Genomic DNA, 17386 nt, shown 5'->3' with positions numbered 1-17386 from the left:
ATCAGCTCTCTTTAACTTCAGCACTCTTGTGATGAATCTCCTGTCAACATTGAATAGCATGTGGAGAAAGCCCTGGTGTAAGCGGTGTATTACTCATGGAGATGCTCTCCAGAGTAGAGACAGGATGAGGACACCTCCCTCAGGGGAGGGAGGAGATTCTTGTAGCTATGGCTGTAAGAAATGTATGAAAGACCAGAAGGTGACTTACAAATGTTTTTTTCTCAGCCAGTGCTCCTGGAATTACAAGCCAAATTTGCATCATTTGGTCTGGAACTTTTCTGGATTTTTTCCATGATTTTTTTTCATCTGGTGGCTGAGACTGAGAGCAAAGCAAACGCAGATCATTGCAAACACAACTTGACGATGATTTCATAGTTAATACATCTTTGATAAGGCTACTAAAGGGTGCATACTGAGAAGAGGAAAAGTGTTATTTATTTCTTTATTTATTTTTAGCAGTAAACCCACTTATTTTTCAGTTTCCTGAAAAGGCACAGAAAGGAATTGGTACAGGAGATGAGGAAGAATGCTGGCAGAAGCGTGGAGAGACTGGAAAAGGTTAGAGCAGGCTGCCATAACACAAAGCAAAGGAAGTTCAGTTAAAACTGTACTTCCGTTGCCCAGGTCTCTCCATGTCCACGAGCCCGGTTGTAGCTGCTACTGCAGGTGCTCCTCCACCATCTTCTCTAAAAGCATCGTGGGAAGGATGTCTGGGGAAGACCAGGTATCTAGAGGAGGGTTCCTAAATTTAAGGTGGAGTCTTTGAGAGGACTAGTAATTCTGCATAGCTTTAGGCACCTACACCTGTTTCAGTGTCCTTTTATATCCAGGGGAACAGAGGAACACTTGAAAAACATATTCTTTGACATTTTTCCATTCTAATAAAGGAACTCTAATATATCTAAATTTCAGTGTAACAGCTTGTGGGAGGTCATGAGCTAAACAGGAGGAACAGGGAGCAGTCAGATCAAGGAAAATCACTCTGGGTTTCTCAAGAAGTTACCCAATTTATGTTTTTAATAAACACCTGGGTGCAAAATGAAACACCAACAACTATTCAGAGAAGGACAGGAATATCCAACAGGAAGAGTTGATCGCCTTTACAAATAGAAAACCGATGATTTGTAATTGTGTAAAGTGGACTTATGGATGAATCAGAAGAATTTCTACTTGAAGCCAGAAGTTCATTACTTAGAAATGCAAAGGGGGAAAAAAAGACCTGTTACTGACCACACTCTGATCATGGGACACTAGAGCTATAGGGTTGCCAAGTAGGCAAATGCAATTTTAGGTTATTTCAAATGAGATGTTTCCAGTGGAGAAAGAATATAAATAAATAAATAAATAAATAAAATAAAAGAATTGCTGTGCTCTGCCATGCACTGAGACTTCCTGTGAAATTCTATGAACAAAACCTACAGAAACTGAGGATATCACAAATAACCAAAAATAAGGTCTAAAATCTCAAGAAAAGGGCATGAGTCTTCACTGAAGGGATTAAAGCAGCATCTGAAGGCTATGCTGAAAGGCTTGGGAGATGGCCTGGGACTGGAGGTAAAATTTTTGGGGGGCAGCAGAAACTGGAACAGGTTCAAAACAGATGAATAAGGAACCAGTAACCAGATGGCTGAGGACCAGCAGCTTTTCCGGGGACAGGGGAGGCCAAGGAAACTCTGGCAAGCCTGGAGGTTACTAACTGAGCAGGACTGCAATGAGGATTCAGAAAGCTAAAAATACCAACAGCACAAGGAAATCAGAAAGTTGCAAAAGTCAGAAACCTGATGTGGAACTGCAGAAACTGGAAGGGAGGAAGTCAGACTGACCACTCCAATATATAAAAATATATATATATATAAGGAGGGAAGCCCAGAACCTTTTATATCGGTGTTTAATGTGCAGCCTAAATCAATGGCAGAGAAAATGGGCATCAATAGCGTTTCCCAGGAACCAAACCATTCTGAAGCCTTACCTCCAGCAAAAATAAATGACGGGGCTATCCACACCGTTTCCAAGCCACAACACACAGTGTGAAGTCAGAAACCAGTCCCGTAGGCTGGGGTTCAGCGGGAATCTTGGAGAAGAGATGGGAAGAAGCTACCTCAGTAGTGGGGGAACCTGAGGAGCCATCCTTCCTGGCACGCCTCCAGCAAGGGCTGCCAAGATGCTTTGGCAATGGACCAGTTCAGAGGAACTCAGCTGGGCTTGGCCTGGGTTGCAAAGATCAGTGAAAGGAGGCCAAAGGCATCCTGAGAGGTGCTGGAATTTGCCATGGGGCTTGGGTGCAGCTCTACAGTGAGAGGGGACATCGCTGGAGAAGAGCGGCAGGACCCTGTGAGGGTTGGGGACAGTCTGATAGGAAGGATGGAAGTCCTGCTGATGACATTTCTGAGTGATAAGGATCAATGTTACAACCTGTTTGTGAGGCAAGGGAAGTGGTAGCTAAGGGAAGCAGCCCTGTTAATTGCTCATTTAATGGGGGCAGGTAGAGGAGCACTGCATGCAGGGTAGCTGGGACCGTGGCCAAAAAGGAGCAACTGGTGATACCCAGTGAGAGCCCTTGCTCAGCTCGCAGGTGCAAAAGGTGCAGCTTATTGACCTGAAAAGTCAGACTGCGAGGTACAAGGGTCACAGCTGCCTCAGGTGGGTAGGACTGGCTGTGGCCGAATGCGTGAGGGGTTTCCATCTCTGGGCAACTGTGGCCAGCAGCTGAGCGTGCAGGTGGTTGGGTGGGCATGGACTGACGTGAGGAGACACCGTGGCGGGGACTGTGCAGCCTGCTCCACAGCTTGTTGCAGAAGGCCAGTCACAGAAGCATGGGGCCTAGCTCCAGCAAGAGAGGGCTGAGGCCCTCGAAGACGTGTGGATGAGGTGGGGGAGCCGAATGCACCCGATCTGCAGGGCAAGAGTGGCCTTACAGGAGAAGGTGTTATCATGCGGCCTGTGCTCTGCCAGTGGGAGAAAGCTGGGAAGATCCCCTGAGGTCTGGGAAACCTTGCTGGTGAGAGCTCCTGGGGTGGAACCTGCATAAGCACCGTTTTTACTTCATCATTAAAATGAAGTAAATCATTAAAACGTCACCGGTTTTACTTCATCATTAAGAATCAAGGTTTATCTTTAGAGGCACTGAAGCATTAAGCAGCCCCACTTTGGGGAAAAGGCACTTTACAGACCACTGACGAAAAGTCCTGAGGGGATCTAAAGGTGCTTTCAGCAGTAACTTCGATGCCACCCCCAGGTCTGGTTACAGACAGGCACAGTGCATACCTCAGTACAGAGCAGAGCACGCTGAAGGGATCATGCAGTGATATGTGCAGTCGATGCCGTGAGCAGGTAACACCCTGGGCAGTGCAGCAGTCCAGCCTGGTTTCTGTACCGGGTTTTAAGAAGAATTGGCAAGCGGCAGTGGAAGCAAAGAGCAGGAGTGAAGGGCAGGAGACAGCCTTTCTACTGCGTCAGTAGGCAGCACTTGAAAGTGCCGGCTTCTGGCTGACACCAAGTGATCTTGGAAGCGGTCACTGCAAAATAGGTCCCTCTCAGCCTGTCTGCTGTACTGAGATGGCTCTGGGCACGCTCGGGGCTGCTGCTAAGAAAGACTGCATTTACAGCCGGCCTGGGATCAGATCAAGGCTGCCACTGAGCCCGAGCTTCCTGAAATGAGAGTTGCTCTGAAAAGAGGTACCTCCTCGTGGACACACAGCCCCGTGAGAGAGAGTTTTCTCTAACAGAAAGGAAAATGTGGCTGTGCACAGGGCTCGGCAGTTTCCCGGGCAGTCACAGACATGCAGGGCTCTGTGGGGCTCTGAATTTACTACGAAGGCTCTACCTTCGGATGTGCCACTATCACAGAGCTGCTGTATGAGCTGGGTGAGAAAGAGACGCCACCACAGAGGTGTGTGAGAGCTGCTGCTTTCAAATTTAGGGTTGCTTTTGCCTTGGCCAATACTAAAACACTTTCACGCAGGCCCAGATTCCAGTCCCTGCAGACTGGATACTGCTCTGAGGCAAGAACACAAGGAACTTATGAAGTTGAAGGCTTAATATCAGTGATGGTCTAAATAATCCAGAGACCTCGTAAAGGGGAATTCTGAGGGGCAGTTTGCCTGGAAAGAGGAGAAGTGGTGAGGTTTTGTAGTCACACCCTGCAATAAGAAAAAAGCTACAGACACCTTGTCCCAGCTGCCTGGTGGTAGTGAGCTGCAGATATTGCCCTGAATAGGATTGCTCAGGAGAGGTTCTCTAAAATGTAAGTTTGTCTCTCCACCTTCACAGTGTTTTCAGGTGCAAAGGCTTCTGGTGCATGCCATGAATACCACTAGACATAGGATTAGAGATGTCAGAGAAATGTAAATATTTCCCAAAGATCACACCTTCGATGTAGCATGTTGGGTAACTAGAAAATCTATTGGCAAATGTACACATCCATGAGTACTGCGAAACTGTCATTGCAACAAAGATCAAAGGGAAAATGATGTAAAAGGTGGTAAAACTTATCCAGTGATGATTCTGGTACAAGATGATGACCCTAAATACCTCATTGCTCAGTTCTGATCCATGTAAGCATTTTCAAACTGCCAGATATTCAGAGAATGTAAAAGTCTTAGGCAAACCTCTGATTAACGCTGAATAAAGAACCAGAAAAAGAGCATGAGAAATTTGTCAAGAAATTAGCAATTTGCAAAAATAAAGCTGTTGGGATAGGGCAGACATAGAGGAGCAAAGAAGAAGCTGGTTAAGGATTTATAGAGAAGGGGCTCAGAAAAGGAAGCCCAAGTCTTTCAGTCTCCTCAACTTCTGCAGTCAGGAACATGGCAGATAAGGGAGAGCCTGCCGCATGGCTGCACATGGCGCACACACACACAGCACGCATTATACAGCTAAGGACTGTAGGTCACGTCATCAGCTGGGAGAAATCAGCGCAGCTTCATTTACTTTCATGGAGCACCACCAGTTCCCCCCAGCTGCAGATTTGGCTCCTCTGTGCCCTTCTGCTCCGCAAAGTGAGCTGTTTTTCCCGGCAACTTTGTTTTCTGGGGTTTGTTATTGCTGTGGGGGCTGGGAGGAAAGCAAAGATGTGTCCTCCTGAAGCGGACCTCACAAGTACCTGGGGAGATGCCTCCTTGTACAGTCGCCCTTTGCCACTTTCTCCTGCCCCTGAGACCAACCCAGCGTGCTTGGTTATGTCAGTTTTCCTGCCCATTGTTGCAGAGAGGGAGCCAGCCTCCTGACTCCTGAAAAGCCTTAAACTTAAGTTTCAGGAAGAAGGAAATTTTATTTACTTTATCAGATAGAGGGAAAAACGAGAGCTGTGATGGAGCCTCGAAGATTACCTGTGTTGTGAGCAACTCAAGCCTCCATCTGTCTCTCCAGACCACCACGTCAAAGTGTGTCTCAGAGTGAAGAAAATGTAAAGCCCCCTGCTGCAGTGGGAGAGGCTGAGAGGGGGCAGGATGATCTGAGGATGTGAACTAAGAGGCAGTGAGGGGCAGAGGCCAGTTTTGACTCTGCATCCTCTGCAGCACTCCACACGATTGCTCTGGTGGCTGAGAGGGGCTGTGAGGCATTTCTGTGCATTTCGGTCAGAGCAGAAACGGGGGGCAGCGTCCCATGACACAGGGGATCTGGGATGGACAGAGAAGGTGTGGGGGGTGGCAGGGGCCCAGCAGGTGTGAGAAGAGAAATTTCTGCATGGAAGCAACAGCTGCAAGTCAGCAGATCCCTGCTCCACACCTGCTCAGCAATGCCTTCATCAGGATGAGGCACCCCTGGGGTACCAGCTCCTTACATAGCCCCACAGGAGCAACTACCTAAGCTGCTGGTCCCGCTGTCCTTGCATAGTCCCAAGCAGGCTGGCAAGCCCTCTGTGCACGCTCAAATGCAGAGACCCACCAGAGGTAGAGGCTGGCAATGAGAACGTGCCACTTAATCAACGGACCCTGCTCTAACGGGCTGCAAAACAAACGCCGCTTCCCTCTCTGCCATATTGCTTACCGAATCACCGCGTAGCAAATAAAATGAAAATCCAGGCTTTCCAGGTCATGAACTCTGGGCCGTGGCGGCCGTGCCAGCGCTCTGCAAAGCCCTGAGCACTGCAACCCTCACGGTGCCCGCGATGCTCCCCAGCGCCCTGCCCACAGGGCACCCCGCGGCTCTTGGAGGCTGCTCCTTCCCCGATCCCCTCCGTAACTGCGGTGGGCTTCAGGTCGGGTTTATATTCCTTTTGAAAACCTTTGCCACATGTGCAAACAAGTTGCACTGGGTGGTGCAATTTGAAACCGAAATTAAATTAAGAGGTGATGCGCCGACAGCGTACACAAAACAAGGGAAGCGTTTCCAAATCACAGGCTGGGGAATGAGGAGTTTTTACATAATGGCAAAATTAGGGTTTGGATGACTGGTATTCTTCAACAAACTTTTCAGAAATATTTCCTGGAGCAAACCCAAAGAGAGAATCCTCATTTACCCTATTCCTTTCAGAAGTAATTGAATTCACTTGTTTAGGGTTTCTGCCTCCTCCACCTTTCATTCAGCGGCGATGTGAATTCTGCTAATCTCTCTACAAAACAGTCAATCTCCTCTAGTCTCACTAACCATCATTCAGCCACCCAGTAATGCAAAATTGCTTTGATCCTCTCCGTTTACTTCACCTCCAAAAAAAAATTGTCTCCATAAAAAAAAAAATAAATAGAAAAAAATCTTTAATAAACTCTGCCAACAAAAGGAACCTGCACGGTTAGTTCAGCGGCTTTTTCCCCCTGCAGTGGGTTGTTTGAGAAGCCCTGGGAGTTAAGGACACTGCAAAAGTGGCTTTGGGAATGGGTATATAGCATTAATGTGAGTGTCCGAGTGGTTGTGCAAGCCACGGAAAATGGTGTGAAGAAGAGGCAATATGCAGGGAATGGGTTCGTGGTCACTCTTTCTGGACACTGCCTTTACAAATAAACCTCCGTCACAGATATTGTCAGACTACAGCAGTGCTGCCGCACGCAGCTACCCGGCGCTGTACCCGCACTGTATTAACTCAGACGAGCAGCGCGGTGCTTTGGGCGTCTCTTTGGGGAGGAGACACGAGCACCGTCTCCCCAGGGGATCACTGCACGTGCCAGTCACCTGCAGAGCACCCAGAGCGCTCTCCCCACGTTTTCCCAGGGCAGCTTACGGCAGCCTCTCCGCCTCCCCTGACTACACATTTTCACTGGTACATATTCAAATCTTCATTGTTACAGCAATCAGCAAACTTCAGAATATGTTCCGAGAAAACACAGCCATAAATTCGTCTTCTCTGTTCTCCTTGGGAAAAGATCGTAATTGCGGAAACTGTAAAAGCTATTGTAGTTCTGTCTGAGAGGGGATACATAAAAATGAAGCCTTCCCAGCCCTTGTTTTGTCAGATTCTGTGGAAGCCACAGTCATTTCTTCACATGCAAAATGGGTGCTTTTTCTCATTCCTGTACATCCCCTGGAGCAGAGCACAGTTTAACCCGATGTGCCACAAATCTCCAGTACCTCTGTGACGAATTTACAGGCTCATTTCCTTCTGCTTACTGTCCCAGCCGGGTGATCGTCAGAGCTAGTGCCGTAAAATGCCCTGCAACACCTGGAGAAAAGTTGCGGTGCTTTTGGCAGCACCCCTCAGCTGAGAAGGGCGAGGCGCCCCGCGAGCCCTCGGGGCAGGTCCGGGGAGCGCTGCGAGCGGGGCATTTTGCTGGCATGAAACTCACTTCCATTCCACGCACAGCCGTGTGTCTATATGTGTGCTTTTATTTTCCTAGACACATTAGTTTTAGTTATTTATCCATTTGTGCTCCAGATAATTACACGCTGCGGATTCAATTGGATGCAGATTTATTCTTCACTTCCTGTCCTAAATTCTCCGCAATTAAACAGCTGCTGTGTGCTTGGTGTAATGAATTTACACAAAATCTGTGAGGGTTTGGCATAGCAGAAAGGTTGTTTGGCACGGGCCTGGGATGGCTACGTTACGTATAACTGGCACCCCCTGCGCGGGCCGTGCCTTCTCTCCCGAGTGAGCACCACTGCGCCGCGGTGCAGCCGGATCGAGCCATGAGCGGGATGGAAATGGTTACAGATTCACAACTTGATTTGCTTGGCTGTTTTGAATGTCCTCTCCCGATTTGAAAAGAGAATTTCCTCAGCTTTCGATGGGCTAAGTCTTTTGGGAAGACCCAGATGGAGAGGAAGGAATTATTCAGGAAGCCTCCGCCTGCAGAGATGCCTCCACACCGTTTTGCCAGGAGGAGCTTTCTCCCGCTGCTCTGCTGGGAAAGCCAGAAAATACAGAACTGGGCTCTTTTACGTATTTCTGCGTGTACCGTGGCGTTTTGCAGCATTTTGCATAGTCATTGATCAAATGCAGATCAGGAGGTTATCCTACCCCTTGCAAGGGCACGCAGAGAGCAGCATCTCTTGGGCCTCGCTGCCCTACACCCTGTCCTGACCCGCCTGGCTCGGGAAGTGATGCCGGAGCCCCGTGTCGTGCAGTTCCCTCCCAATATCTGCTTGTTGTCCCCACGGTGTCCCCATATCCCCATGGCACCCGCAGCCTCAAGTTACTGTGCTCAGTGTGGGTGTGTGGGCAGCACTCAGCCCTTTTGGGGCGCAGATGCAAAGTTGGCTAGAGTGGGGCTCAGAGTGGAAATCAGCGATGCACTCCTGTTTATGAGCTAGCACACATGTCTTTTTGTTTCCCGATACCTTCTGCATAATGAAGTCAATGAGAGTTAAACTCCTCAGCTGTGATTCACATATTCATTAATCTTCTGTAATAAGAAGAACAAATTTTTACGGCGCATACAGTACGCTTATTACCAGCATAAACAACTTGCTGCATCAAAAAAAAAATAAAAAGGAAAAAAAAAAAGTGTTGTGGGAATTAGGTCCCATTGTATTGAACTGAAGGGAAGAAGAGTTAGAGAAATCTGCTTTGCACTGCTGGCTGGGCTCAGGCGGCTGCAGTGTGGTTGTCACCCGGCAGTGATTCTGGATGTGCTCGAGAGAGCCAGCCTCACGGCTCCCACAAGTGTCATCGGGGGTTGCTGAGGCCCCGCAGGAATTAACGGGGATTTTGCAAGCCCTGGGAGTCGCTGAGAAATGCCTACAGAAGCAGCGCATCTGAAAGCAGGACAGATGATTTATTTAACTTATCAGCGCAGTGGTGAAATAACACCAAGGCAGGAGCAGAGAGCAGACCATGCAGGCAATCCTGAGGCATCTCCTTTCTGAGAGATCGCCCCGTGGGACAGCTTTTGGGGCTGGGATATCCCTCCTCGCAGCAGATGACTTTGAACTTCAGTTAGGATCACAAGAAACATCCACCTCTTTCTTTCCACCCCCTCCACAACCAGCGCCTGTATTTGCTGTGACCACCTATCCCTTCTCTGGGAACATGCCCGTTGCTTGGCTTTAATAAAGGACAACCTTGGGCATTTAAAAAGCATCATTTTCCATTTCCCATCCCCCTTGACTCAGCTCCTGCTCATGGTATAGTGTTTTTTTTTCCCATTTTTCCCCCCACGGAGTTCAAGAGGAACAGGATCAGGCCCGTGACATAACACTGTGATACTCCTTGTGCTTTCTGCTCCTCGAAGGCTGAACTCCAACCCACGCTCTCTTCCCTCTGTTAAATGAAGTCGGAGTTCCCAAGGCTTCGGGTCCAGCTCCGGGGGAGCTTTGGGCCAGACAAAAACTGAGCGGACAGGAGCTGCAGCCCGCAGGTTGCTGGCTCCTATAAAGACGTACAGAGAGCAGCATCTCCGCGAAGGAGGCTGACGTGTTTAGTGACATAAAGTGGCTTGACTGTTAGCTTCTTTTTTTTCCTCCCTCCAAATGACAAGACATCTCTGCTCCCCTCCAAGTCCCCTCACCCTCCCAGCCGCCCCCTTCCCCCTAGATGCTTGGTGTTTCTTCTTTTTAGAGCGAAAAGAGAGAGAGGGAGGGAGGGAGAGAGAGAGACATTTTCTTTCACACAAGCCCTCAGAATTACAGTTCATGAACTATTCAGTAAACTGACCGGCATGAACCTCCCTTCAACGGCCTAATCTAAGGGGTGGATCTATGTGTTTTGTTGCTTGTCAAAAACAATCACTGCTCGGCCCATTACATTTACAGCACGTCGTCCTTTAATTGGTGTAACACACTGAGGGCTGAAAGGAAGAAAGTCCTACAAAAGCCCCCGAGTGAATGAACCCTGACTCACACAAAAATACTCTTCAGAAGTTCAGAGCTGGGCACTAACAAGGGAGGTAGAGAGTTAGCTTGAAAAGGGGTTAAGTTCAGAAATGTGCCACCTTGAAGACCCTCCCATCAAAGCCATGATAGCATTGACAAGATGCAGGGGAAAAAAAGTTAATATTCTGGCCTTTGGGGGGCTGAGGAAGGGAGGGGGGAGGACTGGGGATTCTTCTCCGCGCCCCTTCCCCATGTAACCCTTTTCGCTTCGGGGGCATTCCCATTGTGTCCTTCGGCTGCCTAAAAAAAAAAAAAAAAAAAAACCAAAACAAAACGAAAGGGGAGAAGGAGAAAAAAAGGAAAAAGAGAAAAAAGGGAAAAAGAGAAAAAGTGGAAAAAAAAAAAAAGAAAAGAAACCAACGACGACAAGCGAGGTGCGGCACAGCCCGGCCGGCGGAGCTGGCCCCGCCCGGGGGGGACAAAGCCTTCCCTCCCCGCTGCATGCCGCCTCCCGGCCCTTAATGATTAGACTAATTAGCAAAATCGATGTTTAAACGTCCGAAGCCACACTTCGGGGGGAGAGAGAGGGGCGAGGGTGCCGGGGCCAGCGCCAGATCCGACATCCAGCGCCCCCGGGAGCCCCGGGGAGCCCCGGCGGGGCCGGCGGCAGCGCGGAGAGGGGGCCGGGGGGGCCGCTCCGCCTCTTCTCTTCTCTTCTCTTCTCTTCTCTTCTCTTCTCTTCTCTTCTCTTCTCTTCTCTTCTCTTCTCTTCTCTTCTCTTCTCTTCTCTTCTCTTCTCTTCTCTTCTCTTCTCTTCTCTTCTCTTCTCTTCTCTTCTCTTCTCTTCTCTTCTCTTCCTCTCGTATTTTTCTTTTCTTTTCTTTTCTTTTCTTTTCTTTTCTTTTCTTTTCTTTTCTTTTCTTTTCTTTTCTTTTCTTTTCTTTTCTTTTCTTTTCTTTTCTTTTCTTTTCTTTTCTTTTCTTTTCTTTTCTTTTCTTTTCTTTTCTTTTCTTTTCTTTTCTTTTCTTTTCTTTTCTTTTCTTTTCTTTTCTTTTCTTTTCTTTTCTTTTCTTTTCTTTTCTCTCTCTTCCTCCTTTCTCCTCTGTCCCACCTCTCTCGCACGGACTCTTGCTGCCGCGGGATTTTTTCGCTCTCCCCCCGAAGATACAATAACTATTTTGATGTAAATGGCGAGCCTTGGGTGGGTCCCTGGGGTAGAGAGTTAATGATTCTTCTTCCACCGGGCTGCGCTTTCACTTTTCCTGTCTGCACCGTGTTAATAAATTAATGCACCTTTCATTACTCCTACACGCATCAAACCCCAGCTTTGCATTTTCCGGACTGACCCCCGTTCCTACACTTTTGTGAGCGAGTTGCCCCCATGCTAAGGCCGGGGCACTTTCAAATGCAGCCCCATAGTCCTATCCAGGTTTGTAATCCGTCAAAAAGCCGTTGATTGCTGCAAGCGTTACTTTTCATTAAGAAAACTTAGAAGCAATTTGGAAGAACCCTTCTCAATGAATACATTTACCCCCAAATGCTTTTTATTCTTCGCCTATACTTGATGAGTTTCTCTGGCACAAATCAGTTCTTACAGGCACAGAATGGGCAATCCCCTGATCCCCATCAATTGTCATCCAGAGTTTGGGCCACTTTGACCGCCAATAGTGGGGAAGTCAGAGCTAATCCTCAGAAGGAATCACGGGAAAAGAAAAGCAACAATAACCAAGTCAAGCGTAAAAAATGAAAGAGAAATCTCTATTATCACTCACTACATTTCCCAGCGATGTACTGAAAAAATCAGCTCGTTTGTCATTCGAGTCAGACACCCGGAGAAGAATATGGGGTCGTGGTGGGTTGGTAGACTCACACGACGTAAGGAACAATATTTTAGAGCGAAAGGCCTCTTCATTTGCCAAATCCTCCTCACATCCGCCATAACCATTAAATACAGACTGACTTTATTCTGTATGGGAAGAACAAGGGGAAGGGAGCCTTCAGCCGCAGAGCCAGACAAAAGTCCCCAGGGCCGGGGACAGGGGAGCCGAGGCGGGAGGAGAGCGCGGGCTGCGTGTCGGGGAGCACGCGTGGGGGCGAGGGCGTGGGGGGGTGTTGGGGGGTTTGGGGGGGATTTAGGGGATCGTGGGGGAGTGCCGGGACGCGTGGGGGTGCTGGGGGCTGCGAGGGAGCGGCGCGCCCACGCGTGGGGCGAGCGATGGGTGGGAAAGGGGCTGCGTGCGGGAAACACGCGTGTGCACGGACAGGGGGGCTGCGGGGGGGGACACATCGCCGCTCCCCACGCCGACACCCGCGGCTGGCTCCCCAGGAAGGCCGCCAGTCCTTTTCTCCAAGCGAGGGGCAAAGGCAGCGCTCGGCCGGCAGCCGCCAAGCCTGCCGCGGGTGGCGGGGCTCGGGCGAGTCAACAACTTCAGAGCCACCCGGGGGGGGGGGCACCGGCTATTTCGGGGAGCCCCCCAGAGCCCCGGGGCCCTCCTTGCTCCCTCGGGCTGCCGGAGTGGGGGGCACCGTTTGATTGTTCTATTATTTTGTTCCTGGTGAAAAATAAAATCAGTTTTTAATTTTTTAACGGATTCGAGCAAAGCTTTGATTTATTTATTTTTTTCACCATTTTTTTTTTTGCCTTTCTTTCTCGGCCCCCGTCCCCGCAGGTCTCGGGGCAGGCCCGGCTCTCCCCGGCGGCCCGACCAAGGGCAAGGGGCGAGCCGAAGGGCTAGGGACAGCCGCGGGCCACTAGCCCCGGGCCACCAGCCCCGGGCAGACCCCGGCCGCTCTCGGCAGTCCCCGCCGGGGCGCAGCGCCCCGGCCGCGCTGTCCTGCCCGGGATTTACATAAAAGTGCGCTCTCTTTGCATCATCCCTCATCTCGAAAGGGTGCTTGAAGAACTCGAGACACTCTGCAGTCCTAATTAGTGATTTTTGTCCTCTTGTTACGGGGCTCAGCATCTCATGCAAATGAACTCTTCATCGCCGGCACCATTACCCCTGCGCCAGAATTAACTGACTCTTATCTTTAATGATATGCCGCTGAACTTCTCGGAGCCCGGCTAGCTTTTTATCTTGATTACTCTAATCAATAAGAAATGATAGAGTAGAATTATAAACTCTATTGGCTTTTGAATGTTGCCGACAAGCCCTCTAGATGCGCTCCCCTTTCATTGTTATTTATTAAAATGATCTTCAGCTAACGGCGGATGCAAATAGGGGAACGAGCCGGAGCGGGGGCCCTGCTCGGAGGGCCCCCCCCCGGCCCCCCTTGGCCCAGCTTGGAAGGGGGCAGTGGGGCTTTGTAAACAAGTGCCTCCTTTTACCAGAGGCGAGAGTTAAAAAAAAATAATAATAATAATTAAGGAAAAAAAAATACAGCACCACAAAACCAAACCTCCCCCTTCACAACAAATTAGGACACCCCCCCGACACCCCGCCCCGAAGCCCCGCACCCCCGGCAGAGGGGGCACCCCAAGGGCCCGATCCCGGCCGGGCTGTCCCCCGGGGACCCGGGGAAAGGGCTGCGGGGTCCCGCGGAGCCAGCGCCCCCCCCTCCGGTAAGGCGGCCGGCAGCGGCTCCCGGGGACGTGCCCCGGCATCGGCGCCCCCGCTGCAGCCCCTCGCTCGTCGCCAAAACGGTTTTTGCTTCTCTGTCAGCAGCAATTAGACACCCTCCCGGTGACACGCAGCGCTTTGCTTTCAGGGGGAAGGATGCGGGGGTATGCGCGCACACACACGCTCCCGCTAATAGAGAGGGCGAGTTTGGTGGCTGCCCTTTTTCCCCCCTCCCTTTTTTTTTTCCTCCCTTTTTTTTGAAGCTAAACGAGTTGGGCTGCTGTCAGTCCGTCCCGTGGCCGTGTGTCCCGCCGCAGCCAGAAGGCGTGGGGCGCCCCATCCCATCCCACCCCATCCCACCCCATCCCACCCCACCCCATCCCTCCCACCCCATCCCACCCCACCCCATCCCATCCCATCCCATCCCACCCCACCCCACCCCATCCCATCCCACCCCACCCCATCCCATCCCACCCCATCCCTCCCACCCCATCCCATCCCATCCCACCCCACCCCACCCCATCCCACCCCACCCCATCCCATCCCTCCCACCCCACGCCACCCCACCCCATCTCATCCTATCCCATCCCATCCCATCCCTCCCACCCCATCCCATCCCATCCCTCCCACCCCATCCCATCCCACCCCACCCCACCCCATCCCATCCCATCCCATCCCACCCCACCCCACCCCACCCCACCCCATCCCATCCCATCCCATCCCACCCCACCCCACCCCATCCCATCCCATCCCATCCCATCCCATCCCATCCCACCCCACCCCACCCCACCCCACCCCATCCCATCCCCTCTCCCTGCCCGCAGCGAGGGGTCAGCGCCCTGCCAGTGCCGCAGAAATGTAGCTAAACTGCCAGGCATGCGAATTTTCGAGGACTGCCGAACAGGAGAGGATGCCTTGGGTTGTCGGCGTGGAAACGAAACGAATTTTGGGGAAGGGAGCTCGGTGGGGAAAATCCCCGTGCTCTGGGGCCGTCGCTTCGCCCCTGTACGAAGCTGCACTGCGCTCCCCAGGCGCGGTGCTCAAGTTAGCGCCTTGCTCTTTGCCTATCGGGGAAACTCTCCGGGGCGTGCGGATCCCCGCTGCAGACACTTTTCCCTAACCGCTGAACCGCTGTGATCCTTTTTGTAGGGCCCTGTGCTGCGTACGAGCCTGGCCCCTTAGCGGGACAAGTGATCAGAGAAACGGCGGCGAGGGCGGAGATGAGTTAAACGGGGAAGAATCGTGAAAGTAGCACCGCCGGCCAGCCAAAAAAAAAAAAAAAGTGTTTTTCCGTCCTCAGGAGGAGCACACTGGGATTTTCGGTGCCGCACCCGGGCGGCGGAGCGAGGCCGGCAGAGGCAGGGGCAGGTCCCGCATCGCGCCCCCACCCCTGCGGAGCCAAGTCGGGCGCCACAAAGGCAGCCCCGGCCTTGGGGGAAGGGCTGAACGTGGCAAAATCATGTAAAATCCCGCTTCTTAGTAACATCTCGTTATTAGGAATGATGACTAAACCTCCGGGATTATTCTGGACTGTAAGTTATCAAGAGCCCACTAATTTCACATTAAAACCCATTGACTGCAACGGCGTGATTGAAGGGTTTTTAACAATTAACATAATCAGAAAATGAGCGGAGATAATTTTTATTCAACTCATTACTTTTTAATCATGTATTTCTTTTAATTAATATCTGCTCCGTGAAAATAACAAAAAGCCGAGTCCCAGCGCGGCCCCGGGCAGGGGAGGCGACCCCGAGGCGGGCAGGGACGGGCCGGGGGGGGCCGGGGGCGGCGGGGCCGGGGACAGGAGGGGACCGGGGGGCCGGGGGGACCGGGGGGGACCGGCACCGGTCCCAAAGCCTCCCTTGGGGCTGCAAAGAGCCCTTTCCCGGCGCTGATCCCCGCGGGCTGGGGCTACGAGGTCCCCCGGCCCCCCAGCACCCCCCAGGGGCGAGGGGCAGCCCTGCGCCTGGGGCTCCGAGCCCTCCTCGCTGCTCCCCCCCAGCCCTGCGGCTGATTTGAGCCGCGGAGGGGCTGCCCCTGGCCGAGGCGGAGCCGCCAGCGAGGGGAAGGGGGATCCCGACGTCTGTCCGTCCACCGGTCCGTCTGTCCCCGCAGAGATCCCAGTGCCCCCTCGAACAGGGCCGAATCCTGCCAGCCGTGGGGAAACACCGAGCACGCAGCGGTTTGAAGACCAAAAGGTTGTGGGATTGGGTTTTGGTTTTGGTGGTTTTTTTTCTTCTTCTTGTTTTTTTGTTATCTTTTTTTTTTTTCCCAAACTAGCTATTTTTTAATGAAAAATCAAAAACTAAATGAAAAAATATATATATATATATTTCTTTTTGGAAAAGAAGCCGAGCACACCCATCCACACCATTCTACCCATTTAAGCTGCATTCACCACGTTATATTTACCTTTGAGAGACTATTTTTTGTTTTTTAATAAGTCCCGTGGGAACCCGTGGGACAGGGGAGGTGACTTTCGGGTTAGAGCAAAGGGCCCAAAGCCCTGCAATCAGCACAGCCAGGTGTCGCAGCGGCTGCTTACAAAACATCACCAGGAGCCTTCGATCACCTGAAGCCTTTCGGAAGTGACTGCTGGATCCTGCCAGCATCAGGAAGGACGTGGGGCATTCAGCGTTGCGCTTACTCCCCCTCGGCCAGGGCACGCTCCCTTCCGTGCCCACGCACAGCCTCGGTGCTGAGCAGACCCGCAGCCTGGCAGGTGAGCAAGCTCGGCCCTTTTGGGGACGCCGACGCCGTCAGCACACCCCTGGCTTGTCGTCCCGAGCAGCACCCAGCTCTGAGCGGAACCTGGGCTCTCCCCCAGCCGTGGTCATCACCGGCATATTGCTGGTATAACAACCCGAAACTGTGCTGTGGGGTCTTGGCTGTCTTTTTCCCTTTTTAACCCTTGCGGTCAACAGCCATGTGAGAGGAGGCGGACTTGTGGAGCTGGGGAGCCAGCACCTGCCCCAGCACGTGTCCTCGTTGCTGGGGGTCGCTCATCGGGGGCTTTCTCCACGTCTGGAGGGCAATCCCTGGGCATTGCCAAAAAAAAAAGAGAAGCAGGAAGCAGCATTGCAGAAACGTGCTGCTTGTCTCTGTGTGGAAACGCTGAGAAGACAGACAGACAGACAGACAGACCTGTGGATCTGAGGTCTGCTGAGGCCTGGCCTCTTCAAAAGTCATTTTTTTTTTGATGCATACCTACCTTCTTTATCTATATATTTACTACTTCATCAGTATCTTCCCGTTTTACTGTCACGAAAGGCATCCAGTCTAGCAGCTTTTCTTTCATTTCATAACGAATGACACAATTAAGACTTAATTAGAAGCATATGAATAAGGAAGTGGCACGCCACCCAGGACCTTAAATGTGATATCATTCAATTGCTCAAGTACAGCATTCTCCTGGAAAAAAAAAAAAAAAAAGCCTTTTCAATCTGGATCTTTTCAGACTGATGTGACTGACTACTGACAATTAATTGTTTTCTAGTCATGGTTCTAAAAAAGATAATGTGCTTCTTCTCCCTCCAACCCCCCCCAGCAAAAACTGCTGACAGGTGCATGGAAATGACACTTCTCTGTGCATGGGATCCTCAGAGATTATTATATGCAAACATTCAAGGTCTAAGCAAAGA

The 17386-nt window shown here is 51.2% G+C and overlaps 1 long non-coding RNA gene across 1 annotated transcript; it reads right to left on the bottom strand.

Moving 5' to 3' along the window:
* Nucleotides 1-16003: 16003 nt before the first annotated feature.
* LOC310896269 lies at nt 16004-17386 on the bottom strand. The gene is made up of 2 exons (XR_014581335.1): nt 16957-17386; nt 16004-16859 (listed from the first exon to the last, which is right to left on the bottom strand). It is a non-coding gene; the product is annotated as an uncharacterized lncRNA (long non-coding RNA).

Source organism: Anser anser (genome assembly GCF_964211835.1).
Source record: "Anser anser genome assembly, chromosome: 3".
Taxonomy (NCBI): Eukaryota; Metazoa; Chordata; class Aves; order Anseriformes; family Anatidae; genus Anser; species Anser anser.
The sequence above is the reverse complement of the archived record's forward strand: the minus strand, read 5'-3'. Positions and strand labels throughout refer to the sequence as shown.